This window comes from Ictidomys tridecemlineatus, chromosome 13, assembly GCF_052094955.1.
Source record: "Ictidomys tridecemlineatus isolate mIctTri1 chromosome 13, mIctTri1.hap1, whole genome shotgun sequence".
Taxonomy (NCBI): domain Eukaryota; kingdom Metazoa; phylum Chordata; class Mammalia; order Rodentia; family Sciuridae; genus Ictidomys; species Ictidomys tridecemlineatus.
The window spans coordinates 96,814,801-96,827,283 of NC_135489.1; positions in this window are offsets into that span (position 1 = coordinate 96,814,801).

The following is a 12,483-nucleotide window of genomic DNA, read 5'->3' on the forward strand; positions in this document are numbered from 1 at the left end:
CAGTGAAAAGTCAGTCCACCGTGCTAAGGATCAAGAAATGAAGGTGATGTTAACACCTATGTGTGTTGTATATTTTATCTTGCTAGTTTTATTCAGCAGGTTGAATACAGAGTTTATGATAAGCACTTTATTTAGATTCTTTTTTTGTTTTTTTTTTTTAATCTTTGTCTGGCCAAAGGACTTAATGCTGAAGGCCACGTTAGGGAGGTCACCTTTTCCCTGCTTGTAGGAGAATGATTTGTACTTGATGAGGGATACATGTGAACCTGGGTTTCAGGGCCCTTGGATTCTAGGCTTGTATTGTTATGACAGTTCTCACCCAAGACCACAGGAGCCTCTGAGTCAGGTGGAGGGCAGAGTCCACCTGGCTTGAGGAGTGAAGCATGCAGGGAAGTTGGAAGTCATGGGGGTGCACAGGTGCTCACCGCAGTCTAGATTCCCTGGCCTGCCTTGCTGAGGGCACATTAGTCATTGTCTGGTGTCTATTGAAGGCACAGCTTAGTGTTTCCTAATAATGTCTGAAGGGTGAAATTTGATGACTGGTATGTATGGGACAGTTGGAGGGATGGACCCTCCTTTTTGAAATTTGTGGTGTGATAAAGCTCAGTGATGATAAAAGAATTTGACATTGATAAAGCATTAGTAAATGCTTAATAAGTACCTTACTCAACATGTGCTACACATTTCATTGTTAGTTTCTAGCATTTCAGCATAGAGGATACCACTCTCCTCCTGCCTTATAGGTGAGGATTGGGAGGGGACTGGAAGCTACTGTCTGGGATTACAGGGGCAGCGGGAACTCCACCCCTCTCAGCTTTATGCCGTGAATGGCTCTGTGGATGCCTAATAGTTAAATTAGTTCAGTGGGATTTTTGTGTGTTAAATTAAATAAAAGTCAACTTAAAAAAGTTGGAATGATTTGAATAAACCATCATGTAATCACCATGAAAAATGTTTTCTAACCCTATTTCATGAGTTAATAGCATGAAAGTATTTTATTTCCAAACTGAGCCTCATAGAAGGTCAATCACTAGAATATAGGTGTCTGTTTATTGTATACTAAGAATTACAACTGGTAGCAAAGTTACTCTTTAGAGAAATTAATGTCTTTATAAGTCCTGGGTTTCTTAATGTGCATCTTATTTTTACAGTAATTGATTTGCCCTGTGTCTCATAATTCTAAGTTTATGGACTGCAGAGTTTCAGAGAATTTAGTGAGTCTTTATTTCTCTGGTCATATCTAGTCTCCTCTGCCCTTCTGGTTGTGACTGGTGTTGGTAAATCAAGTAACAGGTGGTCTTGGGTATTCCCTTGGCATATAAGTTTGCAAAAAAAAAAAAAAATGGTAGTGGCATTTTCTCTGCTTAATTTTAAGCCAGGGCTCTGGGCCATGCAGTGTGTCTGCCCTTGCCAGCTCTGTCGTGGGTACTCCTGCATTGCCTTATCACAGTAGCTGACTGGCCCTACTTCTGGCTTTATTATCTTCCTTTCCCTGCCATTACTTTGAATTTGTGCATCCTAGGGAAAGCAGTATAAATCAGCCAAGCAACGATGAGAAGAGAGCCATCCAGCCTGACATCCTAGGTATAAGAACAGTAAACAGTATTGTTACATGAGATTTGGTGTGGTTTTCTTGCATTTGCATTGCTGTGACGTAGCTTATGCACATGTGAACTCTTACCTAAAATACTTCATTAGATAGGCTGCTTGTATGCAACTTCAGAATACTGTTTTTGTGGCAGAAATGTTGAAGCAGATCATGAAAGGTTGTGAAAGGACAGAACACCTCTTTTAATTCTACTAAGTTAACTTATCAGCATTAAATTTCAGCATTCTGAACGGTCTTTACATATACACTGTAAAATTAGCTTTAATGCTCTTTGCCTTGAACTTGTCTCCTCCACCTTGGTAAGAAATTTGATAATTGCTTTCCACCGGGTCTGCCTTTCATACATGCCTAGGTGTGAGGGTCTCTGGCATTCACTAGAAAAATGAGGAAAGTCCCTGCCTACTGCTTAAGAGGGAGGAAATTGCAATAGGTCTTATCCTGTATTGTGTTTACTTTGTGCTGGTTTTGCCAGGGCACCTGATTTTAACAAAGTGTTGCTTTAAGTTTTCCTATAATTCTATGGTAAAATAGTTCTAACCATGTGTGTTTTCTTAATTTAACCCAAATCTGATAGATCATATTAGGAAGGACAAAGTTGTGGTCAATTTTAGAATATTCCTGCAGAAGTGAAGAGTGTGTTAAATTCAAAAAAGATGAATTGAGATGACAGATGTCACAATGTGCATCATATCAGGACTGGAATCATCTCTGAGTACCCTGCAGAGGGTAGAGATTACTGGGGTCTGGGGGTGGGGTGTTATCAGTGCATACAAAATGAGTGTCTGTCTGTGGGTAATAATCACATCCTGTTACCTAGGTGGCCATTGGTTTATTATAAAAAATGCATTTATCAAAAAATGCAGAAATGGTTTAGCCATTATCAGCGATGTGTATTGTTAATTATATCCTTAATGAGGGTCACATTCAGTTTAAATACACCATAGTCTAAAGAACTGTTTCTGTATTTGTACTCTGCACACCATAGTTATTCAGGCTGCAGCATCCAAGTTTCACATCGACAGCTTGAACATCAGACATTTGTTCTTTGGAGTCTGGAAGGCTGTGATCAAGGTACTGGTAGTGTTGGTTTCTTCTGAGGCCTTTTGGGGACTTGCAGATGGCCATCTTCTTGTGTCCTCACATGAGCGTCCCTCTGTGTGCATCTGTGCCCTAATCTCTTCTAAGAAATCTTGCTGTGAGAGCATTATTCTTGGCAGAGACTTATTATTTTTAATTCTATTACTAATATTCCATTTTGGTATAAAAGGGTCTAGGGAAACTAGTGTACTAAAAAGGAGTGTTGAAAGTGACAAGTAGCTGCTTCAGACCACTTGTTTGGTGCCATCTCAGGCAAGTTGGCTTCTCTGACCTGCTTTCTTTGTCTGCAGAATGGGGAACCTTCTTCACAAGTTTCCAGTAAAATCTAGCAGGTGATCTTGGCTCAACCCAGTCTGACACTCTCCTCTATGTCATCCAGGACTTGAAAGGTACCAGTTCTGTCCTTTAAGGCCTTTTACATGTTAGTTCCACAGTCTGACTTGTCATATAATGTCAGTTAGAAAGTTACTCATTTTCATAGTTATTTAGAACACTAGCCTGTTCCAACATTGATAGAATTTTAATAAGCAATGTGGCAATGGAAAGGTTAGTGGGCTATTCGTATTATTTACTTTTTTGTAACCAAGAAGTTGACTACAATCCAACCCTTCTAAAAGAAGGTGCACATATGTGTTTTGTGTTTGTTTTCACATTGTCAATGGCATTCAGAAACAGCCAATTGATTTCCGAATGCTTTTGTAAAGCGTGGTGCTGGAGTTTGCAGTGTAAGCTCACAGCCAGCTGAGCAGTGATTTCAACCTCAGGTCCACCTTCAGATGGGATTCCCAGAGAAGGAAGCTGCATTCCTGCAGCTAGGACCCTGGGTCCAGCTAAGGAGAGTAATGGCACATCGTCTCTTCCCTTTCACCCTTGGGCCTCCCTTGCACTGGGTGTTTAATTACAACTTTTTCCTTTCTAATAGAATCTGGAATTGACTGTCTTTGGGGGAAGTTTCAAAGGTTTGACCTTCTAAGGGAAAAAAAAATGTCTAATTGAAATTACCTTAGTTTTGTTTTTGTTCTTTGTTCTTATTTTCCAATACTGGGGATTGAGCCCAGGGGCATTCTACCACTACCACTACATCCCAGCCCTTTCAAAATTTATTTTTATTTTACTTTATTTTAGATACCTGCGATTGAACCTAGAGGCTCTTAGTCACTGAGCCACATCTCCAGAGCTCTTTTTTGTATTTTATTTAGAGAGAGCATCTTGCTGAGTTGCTGAGGCTGGCTTTGAACTTGTGATCCTCCTTCCTTAGCCTCCCTAACTGCTGGGATTACAGGCATATGCTAGTGTTCCTGGCCATCTTAGTTTTTGTCATTCTATCACTTGTTACTTTCTGATATAGATTTGTAACATTGGTCCTCACATTCTGAGTAAAGCTAGCTACTTGACTTGAATTGTATCACACTCACTCTATTTAAATGTGTATTTAACTACCAAGATTTGAGAGTGACTTTCAATGCTATGTGTAAAAATGTACTGTTACTCCTTCATATGGAGCTTTGTAAAATGGTAGAGGTTGGTTGGCCCCAAGTGGCCAGGCAGGAAGACTCCAATGTTTGATCTTTCTGAGAAAGTGAAGGTGGTTGTTATTTTTCTCTAGGGTAACAATTGGGAAAATGTAACTGGAGGTCAGGGTTTAATTAAACTGGTTTATAGTGGAATTTCAAATGTCAGTATCTTCCAGGTTTTTAAAGTCCAAGGTAACCTAGTTTGTATTTTTTTGGGGGGCGGGGGAGTACTGGGGATTAAACTTGAGGCCACATCTCCAGCCCTTTTTTGTATTTTATTTAGAGACAGGTTCTTGCTAAGTTGCTTAGAGCCTCACTAAGTTGCTGAGGCTGCCTTTGAACTCAGGATCCTCCTGCCTTGGCCTCCTGAGTTGCTGGGATTACAGGTATGTGCCACTGCGCCCAGCTTCTACTTTGGCTTTAATGCTATTCAAATAGTAGCAAAAATATTTATTTTATTGAATGTATTTTCTAAAGGTTTGAATGTGCAAGTAATTTTGTAAGCCACCTAAAAATCTTTAAAAAGTGATATAAATAGTTATTTTGCCCTTGCAAATTACCCATCATTTAATTATGACTTCTTAAGTTTGTCTTGTTGAAGATTGCCTTTTCTAACCAGGTAAATGTGAACTGACATGGTATTGCGTCACCAGCCCTCAGAGAGGCAGTTAACAGAAATGGTTTCTAAAATCCATAGTCACAAAATTTCATAATATTTTAAATTTGCCAATTAGTGAAGTTCTCTGGGACTTGGGAGATGCTGTGCTGGGGACTTTGCAGATAGATTAATAAGGTCTGAGTTACAGTCTGAAGGACGAGTCCTGGACAGAGATTTTGGAATCTAGGGTTATTTTATAATATCTCTATATGTCTCAGTTCTTTCCTTGTAGCATTTTTAATAATAATATTTTCTAATTTTTCAGAAGCATTTTGGAAAATGAACTTTTTTTCGCAAATAATTTGTCAGAATCAATGAAAACCCTTATTGCCTATAAAACTGCTAAGATGTCTGGTCACAGTGGCATAATCCTATACTCCCAGCTACTAAGAGTCTGAGAAGGAATGATCACAAGTTTGAAGCCAGCCTGGGCAACTTAGCCTCAGAGGGAAAGGCGACTGGGAAGACTGGGAAAGTAGCTCAGCAGCGGAGCATCCCCGGGCTCCCAGAGGAAAGGGGGGAAGGAGGGGGCAGATGTTGACAGGCTCTTGTCTGTAAGTCACTGTTGTTCTGAGTAAGGCCATTGTAAGCTTAACCACTGCCAGCTGTTTAGCCAGGTACTTTCACTATGGATTCCTTAAAATCAGCAGTGAGTCAGTCTTTGGACTGGGAACATTAGGGCAACGCAGGCATGTTTTACTTAGCACCATATATCCTCACCTCCCCACCTCCCGCTTGTTGGAGTATGATCCTTTAGGGCTTTTAATAAAATTTGTGAATCCAAAGAGTAGTATGGTATAACTTTTAGGAACAGAAAATAAAAGTAAAATATAAATCACAGCATATTCTCAGTTTACAGTCACAGTTCTCCCAGCTGGCTGTTATTGGACAGAATGTTCATACTTTGAAATCCATCAAAGCTTTCTAAAAAGCCCACAAACGGCACAGGTGCACCTTCTGCCTTGGAGCAGGACCCTTTGGCTGTGGTGGAACATTGACTTGTCAAGCACTGTGCTGCTCCTCAGGTTCGATTGCACAGTCCTTCAGTTTTATTATGAATGGTAAGGTGAATTTTCAGTTCACTTCCCATTACAGTCAAAAAAATCCAAGAACCTGGCTAGTTTCTATGTCTTTACTACTTAAAGTTTCTTTAAACTCTTCTGCACCTGTTTTCTTACCCTGTAAAGCTGCCCTGGGTACCATGTGTAGCTGGAGTAGGAGGAGATGCCATGGTATGATTTGGCTGGATGCCGTGTTCAAGGTGATTGGATGAACTGCCCACTTAGACAAAGGTCTGTGATCTTTTCTCTACTGCCTTCGAGAAGATGCTAGCTTGATCTTTCTGATGGGATGCTGTGAGATTTAACAGATTAAAACAAACAAACAAAAACTGCTGAATTTTGATGGAAAAAACCCTACTAGAATGTGACTTCAGTGAACCAGAGTATTTTAGTGTTCTCTGAACACTGTAGAAAGAATGCTAGTGTTGAGGATTTTATGCTGATCCTCCCCACTTGGAGTTGGTATTAGAGGCACTTGTTAATAACCGATTTATTCTGAGGCTAAATTGTTGATTATTTCCAAGGAAAAGGGTCTTTTTATAACTAAACATGATATCAGATGTGAAAATCATCATGTCTATGAATTAAAGTAAAATTGTCATACCTTCCTAAGGGTCATGAAATACATAACTGTATATATATATTTTTTAATCTTTAAAGGCATGATTTTAAAACTCCTGTCTCATGAATATTTTCAGACTATTAAGTTCTAGTTCATTGTTTGAGAAATTCTATCTAGAGTTAGTGACATTTTGAAACATGCTGGGTTTAGGTGAGTTTGAGCAGAAAAATCCCTGAAAAGGGAAATGGGTGGGGATGCATTGCTAAGGAAAGGGATAAGTTAATTCATGCTGTGCCCGAGGTACCTTTAAGCATTAAAATAAATAAATGCTCTGGGCAAATTCATGTGAAGTTCAGCAGAAAGTCCGTGTTTAAATAGGTCTCCGGGTCGGGCAGTTGGTGGCACTGAGATCGATAGGCTGGTCTTCTTTCCCCTTGGCCGCCTCCATATGATGCTGTCACCTAAGGCAGAGTTGTTAAATACAGCATTTCCCGTGTGTCGTGGTTGGTATTAACATGCCACCTGGGTATTGCCATCCTCACCTATGGAGGTCTCCAGGACATTTAAGGAGGAATCCTGGCCTTGTGGCCAGGAAGATTCTAGTCTCTGGTGCAGCAGAAACACGGATCTTGACAGGATCATCCTGCTGATCCTCAGAGCTTTTCGCTGACCTGAAAATCCTGCTGCCACCCACCCCCTTGATTACTAGGAGGAGGAACCAGGAAGCCCTGAACTGGCTACAGTCAAATTCTTGCTGTGAGTGGTCAGGAGGACCCTGAAGAAAAGGGGCTCACAGAGGAGCCACATTTGAGTTCTGCATCAGCATGTCACCACCTTGCAAACTGACCCCGTGTGACCCCCAAATGAAGAACAAGTTTTTGTCTCGACAGTTAAGAATGTTTTGTTGGCAGTTAAAACTTTTTAAAAAGGACATGAACTCATATAAGCCTTTCCAGAAAACTGACTTGTTTATCTTGGATCCTTAAAAGATGACATTTTGTGCCCAGTGAGGTGGCATACGCTTGTTATCCCAGGGGCTTGGGAGATGCAGGCAGGAGCATTGTGAGTTCAAAGCCATCCTTAGCAATAGCAAGGCACTAAGCAACTCATTGAGACCCTGTCTCTAAATAAAATTCAAAATAGGGCTGAGGATGTGGCTTAGTGGTTGTGTGTCCCTGAGTTCAATCCCTGGTTACCACCCCCCGCCTCCCTATGATGGCATTTTGTCTGGTCCCCTCACGGCATCATTGCCTGATACTGTGCTTCTGATTCCCAATTAGGTATTTGTTCCTCTGGGATAAAAGGGGAGTGAGGATCCCTGAGATAGAAATGCATTGTACATTTTTTTGTTTCTTATCAAAGATGGATGGTTTTAGGAATGGTCAGCAAATGTGCCAAATTGTCAGTGCTGACCTGTGCTGGACCAGTGCTGAGTGTGGCATGAGAACCAGTCTGCACATCAGGGTGCCGGTTACTGGTGGTGCAGATTCCTGGATGTGGGGTTTGTGTGTCCCTGAGGCATTTGAAATGTAGTCCCTACTATTGGGGTGAAAGCTTAAGTCTCGCCGTGGTTTTTAAAGATTGGATCTTTAGGGGAAGTGATTAGGATTTGATCAGGTCATTCATTATGAGTGGAGACCTCATGATTGAATGCTGGTGCCTTTATAAGAAGAGGGAGAAAGAAACCACAGGAGATGCACGTGAACTCCATGTCACATATCACCTTGGGACTCTGCCAGCAAGAAGGCCATCGCCAGATTCAGCCTTGGGACCAGAACTGAGAGCCAAAACAAACATTAAATATTTTGTTACAGTAATGTAGAGGGAATTAATATGAACATGTTGAGCTACATGTAGCCTGAAATTGAGGCTCAGGTTACTACAATTTAAGAAGCACTTGCCCCACTCCTAAGTAATTTTGTTGGGGGCGACCTACCAGCTCTCAAGTTTGTGACTCACCATCTTGGCTTAGGGATAGTTAAAAGTCATAGAGGTGTTTTGTGTTTCTTTTTTTTTCTTTTTTAATGTGCAAGGCTGAATCTTGGATGAGGTGGGAGCTTGATCTGCAAACTATCCAATGTGCAAGGCTGAATCTTGGATGAGGTGGGAGCTTGATCTGCAAACTATCTAATGACCTTGACCTGAATCTTTCTGTTTTACACCTCCAAATTTTTATATCAACATAAGAGTCTTATTCCTTAAAATTATGGGAACTGTGGAAGAGATCCAAACTATGAGCTTACAGTTCTGTGTGTGTGTCTTCTGGGCCTCTCAGATTCTCTCTCAGTCGGCAGATGGAATACTGCCTGGGTTTCACCTGTCAGTGAGTCAGGCTGGGCCAGTTCTCCTGTAACCCCTGCAGGGTGTTGCTTGTGGGCCTTTGTCCATTGATACTTGTTTCCAAAAGGGGTAAAACCCCTTAGGCTTCAGTGTCCACTCAGAGTGGATTGCTTATCAGAAACTGTTTAGTTCCTGAAAGGATACAAAAAGAATCTGAAAAAAATAGAAAATGCCATAGGACAGAGAATCACTTTGTACCAAAATGAGCTTGACTTTGCAAGATAACCTGCTTTTGACATGAAATAAGCACTCTTTTTTTTTTTTTTTTTTTTTAATTTCTTGTGACTGGTTATTGCTGACAAGAATTGAGTGCAATAATAAATCCAAAGTGGCTGGCACACACCAAGTTTTCAAAAAGGTAAATTTCACTCCCCCAAGCATTCAGAATCAAATGCATTGACATGTGTTTGGAAAACTATGATAATTATTAATTATAAATCATAATTATTTGTGAATGCTTCTTAGTTGACTTCAGAATATCAGTCCCAGGAACAGAAGAGAAATATCCTCTAGTCATGAGATGGGTGTATTTCTAATGTAAGTCCACTGCATATTGTTCTTGTGGCAAGCTAATGTGTTAAAGTGGTTAAATTCTTCCATATTCCATATTACCCCAACCCCCCAGCATCGGAGATAGAACCCAGGGCCTCATGTGTGCCGGGCAAGTGCTCTACCACTGTGCTACACCCCTAGAAGCCCTCCATTCCATGTTCTTGATGGAACAAAACCTTCAGCTGTCTTCATCAACTACTCTTGGGGTATAAGTTACTAGATGAGCTTGTGGGCCCCTGTCAGCTCCAAAACAACCATTTTTATATATATATAAAGTGTCTCATTGCGCTTCATTCCTTTTGTGCTCATGTGTCACAGGAACAAAACTATCTGGTCATAATTCGTTTGTTGGGTGCGCTGGGGTTTCTCTGCACAACAGCTCTAGCTGTAGGTGTCACAGAGTTCCAGTTTGTCATGAAGTGGCAACTTGGTCTCAAAATCATGACATGGGCGTGTACTGAGACTTCTTGCAGTCTGATTATTGGGCTCTACTTCTGATTTTTAGCATAGAAGTGTAATATGCTTGGTGTCACTTTGCCGTGTCTGAGATGCAGAGCTTGATTTGGGTAATAGCAGCCCCTTTGTTTTATATTCAGTTCCTTGTTACTTTGCTGGAAGGGATTTCCTGGTAAATATGGTAATAAGTAACTATTCAGAGTACTAAAATAAGAGTTTGAACTAGTATCCAGGAATAGCTTTACCGGTAAGTACTGCCAAACATTTAAGGGAGAAGATAGAAAAGGTGGGAGGGTGTTCTTTCTGATGTGGTGGTTTGGGTGACATCCCTAAAGGTCAACTTGAAAAGTTTGGTCCCCCTGATGGCACTATTGTGGTGACTTGAACCTTCCTGTTTAAAACCTCCAGGTTAGGTTTTTTTTTTTTTTTAAATCAATATGATAGTCTCTCTTTTTATTGATGCACTATAATTTATTCATTATGGAGGATTCATTATGCCATATTTGTACATTCACATAATTTGATTAATCCTAAATTACCTGTCCCACAGATTTTTTTTCAAATTAATATAATAGTTTTATTAGGAATGGTTGACCTTTAAAGGTCGGGGCTGGTGGTCATACTATAGGTCACTGGGAGTGTGCCCCTGAAGGACTGTGGGACCCTGATCTCTTTTTTTTTTTTTTTTTTTTTTTTTGGGACCCTGATCTCTTACTCTAGCTCTAATTTTGCTTCCTGGCTCATGAAGTGAGCAGTTTTTGCTCCACCATCTGCTCCCTCTGTGATGTGCTACCTTATCAGAGGCACAAAGAAACAGGGCCATATCATCTTAGATCTCTTCTGTGACATCTCAAGTATTTATAATACCTCAGGTAATTTGTCATAGTAATATAGCCTGATTAATACACTTACCGGTTCATTCTGCAAAGCGGTGTTATCCTGACGCCAATGCCAGACAAAAATATCACAAGAAAACTATAGGCTAATATCCCCCAGAATATTACAGGAAAAGACCATGAACAAATCCAGTAACATATAGGAAGGTTTGGTACATGACCAATGGAGATTTCATATCAGGAAACCCATTAGTGTGTTACTACACACTTAATAGAGGACAGAGGCAGGAATCATTTCAAAAGATGGACAAAGAGTGTTGTACAAGGCCTAATACCTGTTAGGATAACTGTGAAAAAAATCTGAGATATAAGAAATCTGTTTCACCTGATAAGACATCCATTAAAAAAATGTGCTCACTCCATACTAGTGATGAAATAACTATGTGTAAAGGTCAGGAATAAATCAAGACTGGCCACCCAAACCACATTTGACATCCTATTGTATTTAACCAAGGCATTTTAATGAGAAAAGAGTATCTAAATTGGAAAGGAAGAAATGAAATCCTCTTTTATTTGAAGATGACATGATTTTATACATAGAACTTCTTAAGGGCTACATACAATACAACTAGTTGAATAAAGTTGCAAAGGATAAGCTCTGGCTAACCTGTACCTTCTCCAGCAGCATTAAAAGATCAGAATACTAGGAATTGAACAAAAGTACAAAATTCGTACCTGAAAACTACAGACTTGCTGAGAGAAGTGAAAGAAGAGTTAAATGAGAGATTTGAAGCCTCATTATCCAAATAGAAATTCCTGTCAAAAGCCCAGCAGGTTTTTTTGCAGGAATTAGCAGGCTGATCTTAACTTTTTTTTTTTTTTGGCAGTGCCGGGTGTGGTGGTAGGGTTTGGTGTGTTATCCAGCATCCCAGCCCTATTTTGTATTTTATTTAGAGACTGTCTCACTGAGCTGCTTCATGCTCTTGAAAAAATGATACATTTGGAGAACTTCCTGATTTTAAAATGTACTGCAGATCTATAGTAGTCAAGGCAATGTGGTATTGGTATAAGGATGAATACACATTAGTGAATAATATATATAAACAAAAAAACACGGGGAATAATTGAAGGTTCTGAAATTGACTTAAGCGTTCATGGTTGACAGATGTTCCTTGGGGATGCCAGAGCTTTTCAATGGAAAAAAGATCACCCTTTCAACCAATGAGGGCAGAGAAATTGATAATTCACGTGCAAAGGATTACTTTAAACCCACTCACCTTCCACAAAAAAACGCTTAAGTGAGAATCTTCATGACTCTGGGTTTGGCAAAGATTTCTCATGTGACATTGAAAGCATGATCCAGGAAAGATCATCTTGGTAAACTGGACTGTATAACATTAAGAATGTGTATCATAAGCAATCTTTAGGAAAAAGACTTGGATAAAATATTTACAAATCATAGATGAAGGATTTGTATACAGAATATATGAAGAACTCTTCAATAAACAACCCAAGCAGAAGTTGGCAAAGTACCTGCAAGGTCATTTCCCTATAAAGAAGATAGAGAGATGGCCAATAAACATGAAGGATGCCATTAGAGAAACGTAAATTACAATGAGCTGTCCCTTCCCTCCCACCAGAATGACTAATCCAGTGATAGGCACAATCCTTTGGCTGTTTCTTTTAAGGTTACATGTAACTTTGCCATATGACCCTAGATCCTAGGAATGTAACCATGAGAATTGAAATTCTCTATGGAAAACTTGTAAACTAATATCTGTAGCCACATCACACAGT